The sequence below is a fragment of the Periplaneta americana genome, chromosome 10 (assembly GCF_040183065.1).
Source record: "Periplaneta americana isolate PAMFEO1 chromosome 10, P.americana_PAMFEO1_priV1, whole genome shotgun sequence".
In the NCBI taxonomy this organism is placed as follows: Eukaryota; Metazoa; Arthropoda; class Insecta; order Blattodea; family Blattidae; genus Periplaneta; species Periplaneta americana.
Genome location: NC_091126.1, coordinates 122,454,695 through 122,473,889, shown reverse-complemented (window position 1 = coordinate 122,473,889; position 19,195 = coordinate 122,454,695). Strand labels below are relative to the sequence as shown.

At 32.2% G+C, this 19,195-nt stretch overlaps 1 protein-coding gene across 2 annotated transcripts in view; it reads right to left on the bottom strand.

The window, feature by feature from the left end:
- Positions 1-3,347: 3,347 nt before the first annotated feature.
- Rab9 (RAS oncogene family member Rab9) overlaps positions 3,348-19,195 on the bottom strand; it is a 35,338-nt gene continuing 19,490 nt past the window's right edge. For both annotated transcript variants that reach the window (XM_069838106.1, XM_069838107.1), the window contains exon 3: positions 3,348-19,195. This exon is cut by the window's right edge and continues 13,164 nt beyond it. The gene's annotated coding sequence lies outside the window, so the exon portion shown is untranslated.

Here is a 19,195-nt window from a genome sequence, read left to right as displayed (position 1 = left end):
ATAGAAGAATTGATGAGCTTACGGCAGTGAATGATATTAGAGCATACCTAAATAAACTAGACAGCACTGTTTTCACAGATCCCTTTAGAAGAAAGAAGAGTGAAGAAGGAAAACCTTGTATGGAAGAAGAAGCTGGAACCAGTGAAGATGCTGTTTGGGGAGCTGGGGCACAGACTGAGAGAACGACCAGTGAGGGTAGTCCGAGGCGCGCAAGTGAAAATACTTCAAGGAGAAGCGATTGTGGATCAACCGGCAAAGTCAGCGCAAGTGAAGACCAATTAATAAGAATGCCACATGCCGTTGGTAGTCCGGGGTGCGCGAGAGGAAGTGCTACAATTTGGAGGAGCTGTGCGATACCGACCGATGAAGTAGAAGCAGGTGACGAACAGTTAATAAGAGGTAAAATGACAAATAGAAACTCTAACAGAAATAAAGTAGATTCGATCAAAACTATAGATACTGAGCGAAACTACCTACTAAGAGATAGGCATCAGCAAAGATTAAATTTTCCTAAAATCAGAAAAACTTATTATTAATTAAATAAGGTAAGAAGACAGGTTTTGAAAATAAGATAGAATTAGGTCAAGGTTTTTTTTTTAAATAATAAAAAAAATTGAAAATAGAGAACTAAGGTAGTTATTAAGGTATTCCGATAGTTATATTAATTAGTAAAAGTTCAGAAGAAAATTTGACTTTATAAATTGGTTAACTAATATATTTTAATTTCAGTAAGAATGCAATTATAATAAATTTATTAGATCATAATAGAAATCATAATAGAAATGAATCGATAATGAGTACATGCGACATAATGATGAAACTAAATTGAGGTTGATTATGTAAGCAATTTGTCAAGCTTGTTTTTAAGCAGGCATGCGGTAGTCTTCGTAGAAGTTACGCAAACGTTTCTGCTGACATGAAAATATTGTAAGAAAGAAAGATTAACCTACATATGGAATGTACCGATTCAGCTATTTCAGGTTCATGACTTACAGTATGTCGACATCTGATCATCTAATTGGAATAATAAATTATTATGTAAAATAAGACCTAAATATTACAATTAGATTTTTGAAAAGGAGCAAATAATTAAGGTTTAAAGTCTTAAAGGTTATCACGATTGGTTTAAACATGCACTAAAACAAGACGTAAGTGCAAGTTTGAACCAATAAATTATTGAGATGTGCGATAGATTAATTAGTTTTAGGAAATTGTATATTTATTATGTAGAACTACATTTGTATATAGATCTTTTGTTAAATTATTAAGTTTTGTACTTTTGTGAACAATATCAATAAAGCTATCTATCTATCTATCTATCTATTTTTTATTAAAAACTAGCATGGTATATAAGTCTACATTCTAAAATTTTCACAGTAGGATCAATATACCCTAAAGAATTAAACACATGTTTTTTCGTCTGTAAAAATGAATTGCATTTTGTGTTCTATAGTTTTAAAATTACAGTGGGTAACTATTAAAAAAATGATATATATATATATATATATATATATATATTTTTTTTTTCATTTTGAGGGCATTTATAGACTAGGCTCTCCTTTCTCGAATTGCATTGAAATCACTTTTCCATCTTTCTTTTATATAGTAAGAAAACTTCAATGAATGAAGCCATGTTCTTTGCTAAACTAATATTTTAAATGCTGATTGCTGCCAAACTATGGAGAATATAAATACAATATTGCGTGAAATTCATATTTAGAACATACAGAATAACCTACTACAATATTTTTAACTTTTGAGACATCATGGTTAAAAAACATACTTTTTTGCATGGAATGACCCAGAGTTTTTGTAATGAAAAAAAATATATATATTCTCACTTAAATGTAGCAACAGCATCATGAAGATCAAAGAATCGATATAACATTAATCACTTAACTACACATATCACATCACAGAAATGGTACTTAATATTCCCGTACGATTCTCCCAAATCTTTGAGCAGATTTCTAAATTGACAATGTTACAATGCCTTTAATTGGGTGTATTTACTGTGTTGACAACAACATTCATTACTGATTTCAGCATCAGTGACTTGGTGCAAAAGACAATGCCATATGTACAATTGATTGGAAATACCCATTTCTTTGAAGAAAGTTTTCAACTTACCAATTAAGCCCCATTGTTCTCCTACTATTAACCTTGCACCATCTGTTGCCACGGATATTAATTTTGACTAAATTTCGAAACTCATTCGCAAAGCATTAAAGATCTCTTCACCACTAGCGTTATATTTTAAAGGAACAAGGCTAAATCTAGGAAATATTCATCCACATTAAATTGCTCATCAATATCACGAACAAATATGGCTAATTGTGCAGTAGTCTGTGAAGTCAGTACCCCCATCAGCTGCTAACGAAAACTTTACAAAATTCCTCAGTTTCATATTCATTTATCTCGTTACATCAGCAGAAAGCAATTCCACCTTCTTTGCAATGGTGTGGCGAGAGAGATGCAATTGTTCATAATTAGGAAACAGTTGTGAGCATAGAAATTGAGCAACTTTAATCAAATACGTTTTTATAAATTCTCCTTCCTGATGTGTCTTAACGTGTTTAGCAATCTTTCGCACTACAATATACTTAACTAGCATGATTTCTTCTATCTGTCAAGGTTTGTGTGTTGGTTGGTTGATGCTCATCTTTAAATTCCAATAATTTTTTACTCGTTCCAACATTGTAAATTATGTCAATCAAAATTTAAACTGATACTATACCATACAAAAAAAGAAATAATAATTTATTGTAAATTAATAATAATAGTAGTAGTAGTAGTAGTAGTAGTAATAGTAGTAGTAGTAGTAGTAGTAGTAGTAGTAGTAGTAGTAGTAGTTACTACTACTACTACTAAGTCCAATAGTAACAACATACCTTATAATTACTCTGAATGACATAAATTGAATGACTTTTGTATTGCACTGTAATTTTCCAAGTACCAGTACCCTAACACTTTTGAGCAAATTATTCACTTCATGTTTTCACCATATTCAGAACAAAAAAACACTTGCTTCCACTCTTCATGGAAATGTTCGCTTTTAGAGTAGAGGTAAATTGTTTTGAAAGCTACATTGTAATCTGCTACATACACCAACTAATAAGCAACTGCAAGTGCTTAGAACAGGTACAGAGAGAGTCAATGTCAGAAATGCTTTATAAACAGATTCACTGTGTATCACGATTCATGTATTCGCCATCACTGATTTAGATGAATACAGGACAGGCCCTACTATCAATATAAAAACAAAATAGCATTTATAACGTTTTTACGTAGGATATACCGAATTTGTATGTGGAACTACATAGGATAAAAAATGCACTGGAACTAAATTGTTATATAAATATGTTAGGACATTTATTGGTATAATAAAGACATTACATATATAAAAATGTATCAACATATTTGCATTTAAATACAATAAAATATGTATCTGTACAAAAAAAAGAACTGTGCTTTAAATATATATACAGCATTCACAATAAGGGACTACACACACAATGCACTTTTGAAAGAACTGAGGCAAAAAGAAAAATCATTATTGCTCATAAAATATACATTTCTGAATTTGTTTACATGATATTAGCCAACTTCATAATAAGCACATTTTTTGTAAACGTAATACATATAACATTTTATGGTGTATGTCCATATATTGTAATTTTAAAAATCCAAGCTATGTATGGTAAATCATTGCCCATCTACTGGCAAAAGAGACTTCATATAGGTATCTCAATGCACTCTAAAAATTAATTGTGTATTTAACATTTCACACTGAACAGGAAACCACAAAAAGTACGTACACGCCTATTGCCAAGTACTTCGAATTTCCACAAAGTTGCGAATTTATAATTGAGAATATAATTTATTCTTTACTTACCAGTCTCTGAGAAATAGTAAATAGCAGAAACATACTATCAGTTTTCAGAATTAACAATTACGAAGAAACTGTAGAGTCTACTTTTCTTGTACAATATAACAATCATGTGATCCATAATGTAATATGTAAAGTCAGATTCGTTTCTCTTTTGTCATGAGTTTGAGGAACTACCAATGGCGAAACTCTTAAGAGGCTTTTGAGGCTTAACCTACTCAAAGATTTGAGTTATTATTTCTAGTAACAATAGGCCTATAAGTTTGTAATAACGATATATTGTAACACTTGGTTGCACTTTGATCTTTCCATATATTAAGTTTGTTGTTGGCAGTCATTCCAGAATGGAGAAAGCAGTGCGAGCAGCAAGGCTTAAGGCAAAAAGCCTCTAAGGGCAGGGCTACGATCTTGACTCGTAAGCTTGAGGGGGGACTGGAGAGGGGGTATCGATTCGCTACATCTCCGTACAGGATGAGGCTAGCCTTCTGTCATAATATTACATCGCACTATATTGGTGTTCTCTGAAAGCGCTGCGTTGTTGAGTTTAGTTTAATCAAATGTGCATGTGTGTGTGTTACATATTAATTTTGTGTAAAATAGATCATATTGAGAGAACATTGAGGTCATTATTTGTAAAATTAAAAGAGAAACCGTTTTCAAGTTCGATGTCAACACCACATTTACATATTAAAATAGCGGATGGAGGAAGACAAAATAGAAGTTTTCAGTTTTCATAGTATAAGAAATATTCTTGGCTAACAGAATGCTTTGTTTTACCTGTATTCTGTTTGGAAGTGAAAATGAGTGGTCATCTTCTTGTGGAGTCTGTGTCACAAAAATCTTGATTGAAAAGCCAATAAATATTTGTTCTATGAAAAGATACAAGGTAAGCAGATTTTTTCAGCCTATCCAGTAATTACACTTTAGCTTCGCCACTGGGAACTACAGAGTAATAACATTTTTTGTATTTATTTAAATAAATACAATTAAATTTAATAAAACGTTTCTCTAAGTTTGGACGCGAAAACTAGTCTAATATTCTCGATATAAGACCACTTATACAAGAAACTGGGAACCATATTATGTATATGGAAATAATGAATCACAGCAGAAATATTAGACGACTTAGAAAGTGATGAACAGAGGAAATTAGGCACATTGGTCTAATCTGTTATATGTTGTTAATGGTGATGGATAAGCCTTATCTTTGTAAGGACCACACTCATTCTTGGTGACTGGAATGATGAGGCCGAACTTGGAACATTGCTTGCCACAAATTTAATTTCAGTCCGTTTCCAAATCTTTCTATTTACATTTTGTCTGTAGTGAATGTGATCCTGTTCTTCCTCTTGTTATTTCTTGTGTGTTCTTAACATGAGTCTTCTTAGCTTTATTTTTTTATTAATTATATGTCACAAATGTGCATTTTGAGACATTTACTTAGGAATTCTTGTATTATATATCTCAGAAAGTGATGTGAAATTATAATGAGTTAGGCCAGTAGTCACCAAACAATCTGAATTCTTCACTTGCAGTTTAAATAGCATTAATCTACAAAAATTGAAGTCTTCTTTCTCTTTCTTTTTACAATTCTCATGTACAACTTTTATCATAGAAATTACAAAAATGTGTGGCAGTAAGTGATTCTTAACCACAAAGGCCATCACGTATCTACATTACTTGTCATAATTGCTATCACTACGAAGTAAGTTATAACACTGTAATATGTACAACAAAAACTTTTTAAGTCATCTATTATATTTTCTTGGTTATTATAAATCATCACAAAAGTACATATAAAGGCCTTAAAAGAAACTAGCAGATGAAACTATTATATATTTTATATGTCTAATACCACAGAGCTATGATGTTTGGTCATGATACCTCCAAAAAAGCTGCTTTGAGATACAAAAATACAAAAATTTCTATTTTCATTTTTCCTTTAAACATCATAATTCTAGTTTACATACAAATGTGAATGAAAGTAACATAGATTTAGGGCACTGTTTAATTATATGCACATGTCCATGCTTTTCTATAGCTTCTAAGTAGGTGTAGACAGCAGAAAATAGCCATTTTAGGAGTTACCATGTTCTGACCAAACACCACAGAGATCAGAAACCTACGCAACTTAAACAGCAGTAATTATACAACAGCTGTAAAAAAAGATCCGTTCACATTGGAGTGCCACTTTGCCAGCAACATATAATTTTAACAAGTTTGTACTGTAGAAATAACTCATGTTCTGCGATGATAGGTTACAACATCCAGCTATAGCATGTATTCCCAGTACCGGTAAATATTTCATGGTTTCTCTCTCTTTTCTGATACTGACTATTAACTACAGTATATTAAACAAATGTAATCATTAGAAATAAGAGTTTAGGATAAGTTTCTATAAATAATTTACCTGAATTAGATAAGGCCCTGCATATTATACATAAAATATTTGTAATTTATTCATCAATGTTCTTTCCCATTCTAGTCTCTGAAAATGTTTTCTTAGTAGGATTATTGAATTGCTTAAAAAAATTAATGATAAATTTAATTTCGATGGTTCATTCATCCTATGGAACGAGGCATTTAAAATTCCCATCCAAATAACTTTTGTAATTACTGTTATGAAGATTGGAGACATAAAAGTTCTCCAATTTTAAGAAGTTCATGTTACGGTAAACGCATTTGCTTATATATATATATATACTGTATATATATAGGGTGGAAGTGAGATAGCCTTGCAGATTTCTAGAATGAATAACTCATGTTGTATGTAACAAAAAACTATCATATCATATTGGTGGAAAGTTCATAGTTTTTTTCGGAAAAAATGTTTTTTTCCTAAATGTTTAACAATCTCTTATTTGGTAACTATTGTGAGTAGGATCATGATTTTTGTCCATATCGACAGGAAATCTAATAAAGAATCCCACTGGCATACTTCAATAGTGTGCACGGTTCTCGTGTAAATTTAATTTTAAAACCCTCTAAATTCAAGCCATTGTACGATGCAAGCAAGTGGCAACATCTTGGCAGAGAGCAGCTCACCTACCAAGATGCACTGAGTTTGTTGACCTCTTACATCTGTGTGTTAACGGCGATGTTGCCGGACTGCTGAAACTTCAAACTTAATATACTAATTAATCGTGCATATATATATATATATATATATATATATATATATATATATATAAAATATGTATTTTTTGTTTGCAATTATTGCATGCCCTTTCAATTTCCCATGAGTCAGTAACATACACGAGCTCAATATTTTACGCTGACTAACACATTATCTCTCAAACTGTGAGACTGCATATTACGTATTTTTTTCTATAAAACTAATATTCTGGAATATAATACACTGTACTACACTTTCACATTAAGGCTATGTGCCCAGGCAATTTGTGGTTGCATAAGTAAATGGTTGCATGTAAGAAAATCACAGGAAACAAGCGTGTGCCAACATGTAACTATTCTGTTGGCCAATTAGAAAGTTTGTGACACGCTGCTATAAATGGATGAAATTGTTCAGTTGTGCAACACAAACTTTTGAACCTGTCCACGCCCACTGTCGGTTGTCAGTTGGCTTAACTCCCAAGTGCTTGCAATCAATTGGTCCTAGACAATTAGGAAAATGAGCTCTCGAAGCAAATTTTTAAATTATTTAATGATGCTGTATGGACTACTAGGTTATTTAGCATTGATGTAATTGGTGAAAGCAAGATTCGCCGTATGAATATTTGGCATTTTCCTTACAGATGTGGAAAATTTCGAAAAAAAAAAAAAAAACAAACAAACAATAATCAGCCCAAGCAGGACTCGAACTCATGCCCAAGTGCAGCTCTGGATCAGTAGGCGAACGTGCTACCACCTGAGCTACACTGCTAGCTCACAGCAAACTGATCAGCTGTTTGACTCCATGTACTTTTATCCATTTCATGAAAATATGGTACATTTTAACCACAGTCACAGCTTGTCACATAAATATATGTATCTGTGACAATTTTGTGTGCTGTTGTAATACTGATACCCACCAGAAATTCAGAATAAAGGTAATTAGAATAATTCCCTGTTGGATATCTTGAAATATGAGCATGTGTTTACAAATTGTTTTAACTGATTAATGAATAATATAATAATGGTCCTTTTATTAATTTTAAGTAGATAAATTCAATATCTATGGCGTAATTTGAAACAAGTTTTAAGTGAGAATTTAATAAACAACACAAAGGAAAATTGATAGAAAAATCCTTAAAGCTAACTTATACTTGGCTGGCCCAGAACTTTTGCTTCTTTTTCTCAGTTCAAGGGCACAAACATAAGATACTTCCTCCAATAATTGGAATTTTCCATCATCAAACTATTTGCATTTGAGCATACATTTCAATTACAGAACAGTTTAGTTGCACATGTAGGTACGTAATCTAACAAGGTATAAATCTATTACAATCATAATGTAATAACACACAAATATGTAAGTTCTTCCTGTTTATCTATTCTTTCCCGTTTCTATACATAAACCATCATACGAAAGAAAAAGAAGTAATAAAGCCTCCATTTTCGGGGAAAAGAGTAGGAAAATATGCAAACTTTTTTTTCTTTCTAAAATATGTATAAGTAAAAAGAGGAATGAATAGAAACTATGGGCATTTCATTTTGAGACAAAATCTGTCATTCAGTACATCCTTCTTTTCAAAACTAACGTCCAGTATAACATACGAAAGAAATAGAGGAGTTTCCTTCGAGTTTACTTCAGAATTTAATAATATTAATAAATTAATATTTAAAATTCTTAACATTTTTATATAAAAGTGTACTAGATTTTGCCTTTTTCACGCTAATCTTCATTCCATATTAACACACATAACTCAAAATCCTTCTGTGCCCTGACTGCTGATTGGTTCCTGTGTTCTCATCTCCTGTGTTTGGGTTATGTTGTGAGTGGTGACGCAACTGCATGTCATCTTATAATACCTCATTTTCAACAACAGTCTGTCCTCAGCCCGCCTACAAATTACATTCTTTCTTCAAAGACTTAGTAATTAGTTTTCAACTGCTTCATATATTGTATTTTCTTTTCGTGTTTAGAGAAACAGTATGTTTCCTATAAGTCTTCGAAAATGTGTAACAGGTTGTGTTTTCAGACTGGGAACTAATTAGCTTAGAGTTCTAGGCACCATAAAGAGGTTCTTCGATCTGCAGCCAATTGGATGGAATGCAGACACGTGCATTTGTTTACATGCAGAGTCACCTTGTATGGAATAAAGATTAAGCTTTACTAACCACTGTTAAAAGTTACATCATACTTGGTAATCGAAACTGTTATGGCTGTCTCAATATATAAGAAATGAGAATGAACAACAAAGAAGAAGAGAGATTGGCGATTATTTCCCATTGGTGTGAATAAATAATGATAATTTATATGAATACATTTGTCATTACGAAGTAATCTAGAGCTTATTTTGAGATAAAATTGATAATTCCAGAAAGGAACACCATGATCTTTTACAATGCATTCTAATATACATACACAACTTCCACGTTAATTCATAGTATAAGATGAATAATATGTATTAATTTACTCTGAAAGGAAGACAGTGTGAATGACGGCCACCTTAAAACACTATTTAAAAAAACAGTTCATACTGAGTAACCAATTTAAACGTTGCACAAAAATGCAATTACATATTCACACTGTGAACTAAAAAGGTACAATGAAGGTGTGATATAGCAATTTCTAAAGAGCACAACAAAGTTGTTGTCGTAACAAACTATCGTTATATCCAGTCACTAACTTAATGAACCCCTTACACATTAATAGAAGTCCATTACTTGTGGCCATTTTATATACTTAGCAAAAAACGTCTAGAAATATATTAAAATACCTGTGACTGCACATCCCTATGATGCGATAAAAATCCCCTTTCTTTGTTTAAAATGTTTCACCTAACCATCAGAGCATTTAAAATGTTCAGTTAAAAGCTGAATTCGTTTGCTTAGCTTTAAGCATTGGACCACTTATGGAAATATTAATTTCCATTGTTGAGAGTACTATTCTAAAAATATGTCTTCCCCTTAATATCAATGATATGCTCTTAAATTTTTACTGCTCATTTGAAGCTTGCCTTATTTTTATAATAGTGAACGGGACTGAAGAAACCAAATTATTGTACTTCTAATTTCATTTTTACTAAGTTTACTATTTTCATATTCACTTATGGTTTCGAATTTTGTCTTTGAGTCCAAAATTTTTCGTTTTATAATCGTATCTTTCAGTCTCTTGACGCAATCACGAACTTCAATAAATAACAATATACTTTGAATAAAAAAGCTTAAATACCAACTGTACAGGGAACACTAAAGACACTGTACAGTGAAAGAAGGAAATACTGATACGAAAGTAGTTACCGTACTCCAATCCCACATACAGTACTGGTAACTCTATTTATTTACAATAATGAACAAAAGGAAATCACTTATTTATAGAGTTGATTTTAGAGGCATTAATTTGGTTCTGTCATCTACGTAAATATTACTAAAGCATTTCTATTACCCTACCATTGTCATAATATAAATTCCATTTTGATATGTAGTTAATTTATCTATAACAAATGATAAAATTACAACAGTTAACTTTTAAACTACATATTGTTGTTGTGCGGCATGAACAAAAATGCAGTTCTCCTTGCTCCTCCAAATTCAATGATTCGAGCACAGGCAATTGGAGCAAAGTAGATTATTACTAATAAAAACAATAATTAAAGACCTCCCCAGAAAAAGGATGTAACATCAGATTATTGAAATGTGTGACTTAGGTGGAAAAAGTAATTTTGGAGCATTAATTTATGACAATAAATTATTACAGTCAATAGATGAATGAACGTGCATCCTAGATTAGTCAAATGGTTCTGCTAGTAAATATAGGCCTAATGAAATGTGCCCCTGGCATTATTTTTTTCTCTCCTGTAACATGAATTATAGTTTTGTTGGCTACATCCTTATTCCAGGGAACTCTTCAATTATTAAACCATTCCTTGCATCAGAATGCTTAAAATTCACTCATTAGTAGTAATTTATGGTACAAGAGAGTAAAGTAAGATTATATTCATCAGTGGAAAGATTAGCACCTGAGGCAAGTTTTTGGTAATGTGTTGATCTTGAAGGAGTGATAAATGAATGAATGTTTGAATTTCACTGTTGGTAATGACATGTGTTCATTGTCAAGTGTTATTCGTAAAAGTGACATTTTATTTTGAGAGCAGGAATTTTTGCGAAACGAGATTGCAGGCCGAGAGTAGGAAAACCTGCAAGCAAAATAAAATTATTTTTAACATGTGTGTCATACACTATTTTTTAGACAGCCGTTTTCCAATGCTGGTATAGAGACAATTTCCTGACACCTCCAGTGTCCTGCTTATTGTAATGGCGAGACTTCTCACATTAAAAGCAGGTGATGGCATAGCTCAGTGATTGAGCATTCCACTGCAGAGTGAGAGGTCCCCGGTTCAAACCCAGTTGCCCCCTAATTTTTATAATTACAGTTACAGTAATTCTTAATTGATTCATACAGTTAACAAACTGGTTTTGAAGCAATGTATTTAATTTGTGTACATTTTTTAACGAAAGCCATTTTTAAAAGTAGGGCTAACATTGTTCAAACCCTTTATTGATTGATTTCCATTGTTGGCGTGTGACTCTGGTAAGAAACAATTATTGATAATTGACGCAAACAATTGAAAGTCAGCTTTCGCAGTCAGTGTTTAATATGCTTGCCTAGCATTAAAATATCTACTTTTGGAATGGATATCTAAAAAAAGTTTAATAGTGATTCACTACTAAGGATAAAGTCATTGTTTCGATTGCCGAGAACAACGAAATGAAGAGCAGTTTAGATAATCGGTAATGTGTAGAAACACGTATTTTAGCACACGTATTATAGCCAATTTGATAGTACAAAATCATATTGACATTATAATGAACCATACTCATAAAATCGGACTTTCACTGTTATTTTTGTACAGTTCTTAAGTCTTTTTTGTTTTCCACTCATTTCTCACCAGTGTCCCATGTATTTTATTACTACATTAAAAAAATAACGTTTTTATATATTCTATGAAAGTGAGATTCAAATAGTAAATTCGTCAGGATGAATTTATCAGAGAAGAATTATGGGCAAAAGAAGTATGATCTGATAAGTCAGAATATTAAACTGTAACTATAAGCTACTCATAAGTAATCACATTTCTGATATTACATGTCAAATGATATGTTAAGATTTACATTCGGTAATTTTCATTAATTTATGAAGTTTCAACTATTGTATAACTAAGAATAGCTTGGATTTAAAAAAATACAGTGTTAATGTCACATTACGAAATTCACCATAAAGTTACTCCATAACTTCACAAGTGTAAAAAAACTCTTACAAAGTATTTTACAATGTGCACAATAACAGATAATGAACCACAAAATATACATAAAAATAATAAATTATAACAAAACAATGTAAACCATAATATGGTTCAACAAATATTTTAATAAACCTTAAGACTGCATAACAATACGGAAAGTTTGGAAGTACATGATGTGCACTTATTCGTTGTAACATCCACCAAGTGAGGATCCGAGATACTAGCTAGTGTTGTGTATAACTAATGATTACATTTGAATGGGGCCGATGAACTTTGCTAAGCACATCCCTCTAACATAGCAGAGAGCATAACACCACATTCACTATTCTACCATATCCCTGAAACTCCCATCTGTGCTGTTATTAATATGTTATAATATCAGAATTACTAAAGGGAAAGAAAAACAAATACAGTAGAACACTGCTAATCCGAAATTCTGGAAGATCCGAACATGCCAAAGAAAGGGTGAGGGGGAAAGGAAGGGAAAAAAGAGAATATTTGAACTGAAACTCAAACCATTTAATGCTACAGTATTTATAAACTCAAAATGTACAATATACAGTACAACTTTAGACATCGAAACTGAATGAAGTGGTGGGCAGTCAAGGGTTGGGAGGAAGAGATAAGGCATGGTTTCTCTGCTTGTATTCCTGTCTCCTACTTAATCCGAAATTTCAATAACCTGAACATTCCAATTAGTTCGGACCAATAGGGTTCTACTGTATAACTGATTTTTGTAAGCAGTGATGAATACTTGCATGTGATTTATCTAAAAAGGAAAATAACTGGGTATCATTTAGTTCGGATGACTTACACAGTTTCTGCATGTTTTTTGTAGTTGGAATCTTAATAATTTACTATTTTCTAAGTTTCTTTATTGTTGCAAAGGAATATTTATTTTTACACAAAGGAAATATCTCTTTTAACATCATACAAGCATTCAGATTTAATTTTGTCATTTACCAATATAACAGCTTAAAACAATTTTCTCCTATTTTGTACATAAGCCAATGTATGGAAATTGTTCCAGAATATCAAGAAAAAGGATTTACTGTGAAAGAAAAATAGTGAAATTTCTTTGTAACATCTCAATTAATATTCTCGCATTTTATTTCAGGTCTTATTTTTTTTTACTAAACTCATAACATACAGCAAAAAAGAAAAAAGACGGAAAGATGATAAATTTACCAATCTTTGGTTCTGCATATGATGTCATATATGATATGGTCTCATCTGAAGAAAATTCTTATTCTGATTATTCAGTTTTACGAAGTATAAAATCCGAAAGTTAGCCTACTAAATTTACATTAAAAAGGGTGGAAGGAATCAAGTGAAGGTAAAAAGTAAAATCGTTACATACATGTCATTAAGGCGAACATTTGACAGGGAGGTATAACTTCCATGCTTTCTGAAGCCTTTACAAGAAAGAAGTGATGCCATCAGCACAACACTCTGACCAAATTTTACTCTCGTGAAAGAATTGCATTCAATTTGATTTCCTTGTACATGTGTAATTTTTAAGAAATGCATTGAACCAACATGCAAGCTGTATATTAGCAATAAATTACTTTTATCCAACACTTCCTAATGAAATAGCCAATTGATATGTTCATAATTATTTAATGCATAAAGTTATCCTTTATGTTCATGCTACTGTTGCCAGGATCAAGAAGTGGATATTTCTAATTTGGTGGTTTAATTGCTCGATGCAGTAGGGACAAGTGACTTTTGTAAACTTTTATCCACTCCTTGTTCCTAGCAACAGTAACATGAATATAAAGGATAACTTTACATATTAAATTATATTTATTATAACGATTTATTAAATGTGTTGGATGAAATATTGTAGGCTTTTACCACATGAGAATAAACAGATTTCAAGTACTTTTGGAAATGATCACCTTCGGCTTGCATCTCAGGTATTGAATATTTATCTCATGAATGAAATCCTACTTTACTCTCTTGTAGCATAAATTACTACTGCTGCACCTGCAAAACGTTCAGTATAGCTCTCGCTATAAAAGTATACAATACTGGATTTGTATTAATAGGTTAACAGTATTAAACTTTCACTGCAGACGGTAGAGATGTTTTTTGCCAAAATCTGGGCATGAACTACAACTTTTAGAAAGTTCGAATTTGCAAGAAAAATTCTTGAGGGACATTCTTCAGAAGTGTGGAAAATGTAATTTTACACTTTGTCCTTCAAACTTATCCACAGATTATATCACTTAACATAATATTAAAAAAGCAGATTTCAGTTTCAGCCATCTTTTTGTTAGCTTCCATTATCAATACATTTATCTAAATTCAGGGTGTCTACCGAAAATGTGAGACAAAAATTAAGATACTTTTCAATTATTATCAACGTAATTATTCATAAGCATGATGAAAAAAAATCACATTTCAGTCATCTAGCTGCCACGGTGGTCTAGTGGCTAGAGCATTGGACTTTTATTCCTGTGGACCCAGGTTCGAATTGCAACCTGTGGTCCAGGTAACACAGGGTTTTCTCTAAGAGCTCAGGTTCCCAACAAATCTCCATAATTATTTCATCTTATGACACATGTAATGTAGACCAGCTTTCTATGGCACACCCTGGACAACAACTTATCAGCAAATTGGTCTACACAACTGGCTTCATATGAGTGAATGACGAACAGACAAGTACCCACAATTAGCAAAAAAAAAAAAAAAAAATAATAATAATAATAATAATAATAAATAAATAAAAATCTGTCATTAGACTTGTTTCTTATTCTCTGAACTTCATTCTAATGGATGCGCAGTCAACTTCTCTCCCAGCCTTCTAGACTGTATCAGACTCGCATATGTAATTGCTGATTACTGACCGCCACAGCTCAGGAAGCTGTATCAAAATTGAGTGAAGCAGAACTATGAGTAATTTCGTTACTCACAATCATTCGAATCTTTTAAATTCGTTGCATTTCGTTACTTTCGTAATCAGTTGCTTAAATTAATTACTTTTTGTTACTCTCGTTACCAGTAGATATCCTGAAATTAGATTGACTGTTTTTGTTTTATTTACAATTCTGTAGTTCTCATAAGGAAAGAAATTTTCTCATGAAATTTCGGTCAATGTATGGGACTGGTGCCCATCCAGAATCATGATGAATTTGGGGAGCTACAGTGTGTAGCAAAATTCAGTTTCGAAAGCCAGTTGTAGCAGCTGAGAGGATCATCATGCTAATCACATATTACTTCAGTATTGGTTGATAATTATTCATATTTCTTGAGGCATGTGGACATAGTGGGGACAGCAGTTGAATGATTGGCCTTGGCTGTCCAAGGACCATGGATTTACATTATTATTATTATCATCATCATCATCATCATCATCATCATCATCATCATCATTATTGAGAATGGCAATATCGGAGAAATTCCTCTGAAATATCTTTTTCTTATTGTCTCCAGTAACTGAGTTTTCATGTATCATAATATGAAGTATAAATAATTGTTCTGAAGTGTCCAATACTTGGGTCATACCTCTGATTGAGGTTCTCGCTGATAAGTACGGTACATCTATTATCAGGCAATACATCTCACTTCATAGTATGTGTCAGAGGAAGAACAACTGTTTATATACATATGAAGTCTGATTAGTGGAATATGTTGCTAGTCGGAAATTTATGCAATGGAGGCTTAGATGCCTCATGAGTAGTGTCTTGTTGGTGTCACTTGTGAGGTTCACACCTGTCTTCGGACAGTTGACTAAACAACTTGTGTCACGATCATACTCCACAACTGACCTCCAGCAACAGTGTGACTAAAAGTAATGTTTATCCGAATTAACTACACAAAACGACATTGTCTCTTACAAGTGTGATATACGTATGTTTTATTACTGAAAGGTATGCCGCATGTATTGTGGGTGGAGCAAAGATCTACTGCTATACAGCCTGCTTGCACGCCATTACATATGTAGCTCAGAAATAGCACTAAGCAAGGAAAAGTATAAAATAACTGATATTTTAGGGAAGAGACTTGTTTATTCTGGGAAGTGCTATATAACAAAAGTTCATAATAAGAATTCGTCTGATTTAATAAAACCTATCAAAAGCATGCATTTGATGGACCATGACTGCTTACAAAAATACAGTTTTACAATAACACAGAACTAAATTATACACACATGATTTCAAAAGGCATCAAGCACTTTTCCTAAAAGTATGTGAGAAAACTGTACACCCTATGATGATTATAAAAATGTGCAGGACAGTAGCAATTCCAGCAATACGTTCTTAAATGTAATAAATAACACACTGTGCTAAAAATTACTCTCCTACATAAAGAAAGTGAGTTAAAAATATGTACGAGTATAATAAATTAAATTCAAGACATATACAGTATTTTAAATACACATTTAACACATTTATTAAAACTGCAAAAAATATACAGGAATATATTCCAAGCTTTTTGTTTAATTTCTGATTCATGTGTGAAAATAAATTTGTCAAACTTTGGTTACTGTAGACTACTGTAATCAATATGTCACATTAACTAATGTGAAAAGAGCGAAGAAAATTTATAGTACTTCTGGTCCTACTTCTGTCCATATCTGTGTAACAAATGTACGGTACGGCAGTATTTCAAATAAATTAATTAATATAGCTGCAGTTAATAATGATATACTCTATTGAGTCCATTACAGCAGGAATAGAGATTCCGACTTTTATTTAATTTTTAATATAAATGCCAAAGACTAGAACAATAAACTGTTCATACTTTCTTATTAACCTTAGGACGTTGCACAGTTCTTCCTAACATTAGTACTTGTATGGGGTGTTACTACATCCCAATTAATGTTGTTTTGAATTTAATATTTATTTTATTATGTGACATTTGTCCAGATATTACTAAAATGATCAACTTCCAAATCATTTTCAAGTTTTAAATATATTATTCAGTTAATGAGCAAAAATTGACAATTCCAAAAAATCTGACACCTAGCAGACACTGCTCCATCAAATCTTCATTGCCCTTGCAACTTTCAGAGTGTACGTATACATAAACAGGATAATTAATTACCTTTTAAAATAAAGGGTATCACTCTGTGTTACTACTATTCCCTTCCAAACTTTTGAAGCATTTCTCACAAGCTGAAAAGAGTATATATTGTATTAAAATCTAACAGGACAAAACTGACAATTCCTGTCTCTAGACAAACTTAAGATATTCTTGAAAGGTCACAGCATTTAAACGAAACAATGTCTGACGTATAGTGTTCCAAATAGAGGTTTTGTGTCTGTGTGTGTATACACACCCTGCACGAGTTCTTAAAGGTTAAGGAAATGTGTATGAAGATTTGGGACATTGGTATTCATAAAATATATGCAAGTTCAGTATGTCAGGGATCAATGCAGATCTAATGAATTATACCTCTTTTCATGTGATTAGTTCATGTAGGTGCGGCTTTTCAGCCTCGCAAAACAACTTGCACTTAAGCAACGTCGCCTAGGTGTAATGTTAAGACTCAGTTGCTATTAGTTATGGTAAGTTAAATATTACTTGGGCCCAGACAAAATATTGTAGCCACAAAGAAGATGAGATGTATGAACTAAGTCGCGTGAAAAGCATTATAGTAGACACTAAGCTACAGCAGAAGACCCACTGACACAGTTACCTCAAAAAATAAAACATTGAGCATTATATTATTGGTAAAACTCCCAGTACAGTGCGTGATGATTGAAAGATTAATATACAACATTGGAGGAAAACTCGTTGCCACTGGAGCATTGTAAAATATTGACTGAAGGTCCATAAAAGTTTAACATTTCGATAACAAAACCTAACAAAATTAGAGGAAAACCTATTTTGTTACTGTTGACTTGCAATTCTGAAAATCACTGAAAAGCATGTAGATTCCATTGAAGGATACATCGTTGGCACACAAGCAGTAACAATATGTACAACTTTGTACTTTTGCTACTTTTTGTTCTACATAGTATATGCCATTCACAATCTCGTGAAACCAACTTGCGCGTGAGGAAAAGAAGGAATTGGATTCGGAAGTTTCCCTCCTTTGCTATGCTTCCATTTGCACCTAACTCTTACACTAACCCCAACCATAAGGTTCTTACTATGAGCTACAGTGCACTCATGCATTTGGTTTCACGAGACAATAAATGACTTGTATATAATATTAATTTTCTCTGACAATTTTTGGGGGCATCTGGTATACAGTATTTAATTTATTTCATTTTATGTAAGCAAGAAAAAAAATAATTACAACCAGTTTTGAATTAATTTTTTCATATAAAGGCTTGTTTATTTAATCTAAATATATTTCACTCAATTATTTCCAAAAGAACTGACTCATTGAATATTATTGAACCGTCTATTAGTTTAGGAATAATTGCACACATACATACCTATGTTTAGACAAAAACTTTCCTTGGTATTAGCTGAAAACCGTGAAAATCTCGAAATATATTTTTTGCAACATCACAATATTGTACTTTTTCTTTAGACTTCGTACAAGGAGAAAGTAAATGATTAACATGCATGCTGAACAAACAATATAAGTATTACAATTCTTTACATTGCATATAATCCTGTCCATTTTTATGCATCTATCATTTAGCTGCTTTTAATGAAGTATATGATTCACAGTAATATTTTAAATTAGGAGAGTTAATCATGCTTCTAATATTAACAAATACTTCACTTGTATTCTTCTGGGTCTCTTAATTAGTTTCTTCTCAGAACATGGCGACCTTTGATTAGGGGCTAACACTCTAAGGAGCTTAGAACAGGGAGAAGGACGAAATACTGAACTAAGATAGGATGTGGCAATTTTTTATTATATGCAGACAAATTCAACTAAAAGCTTCGTGAGGTAATAGATGGGAGTTAAGGGGTCACTTTTAACAAT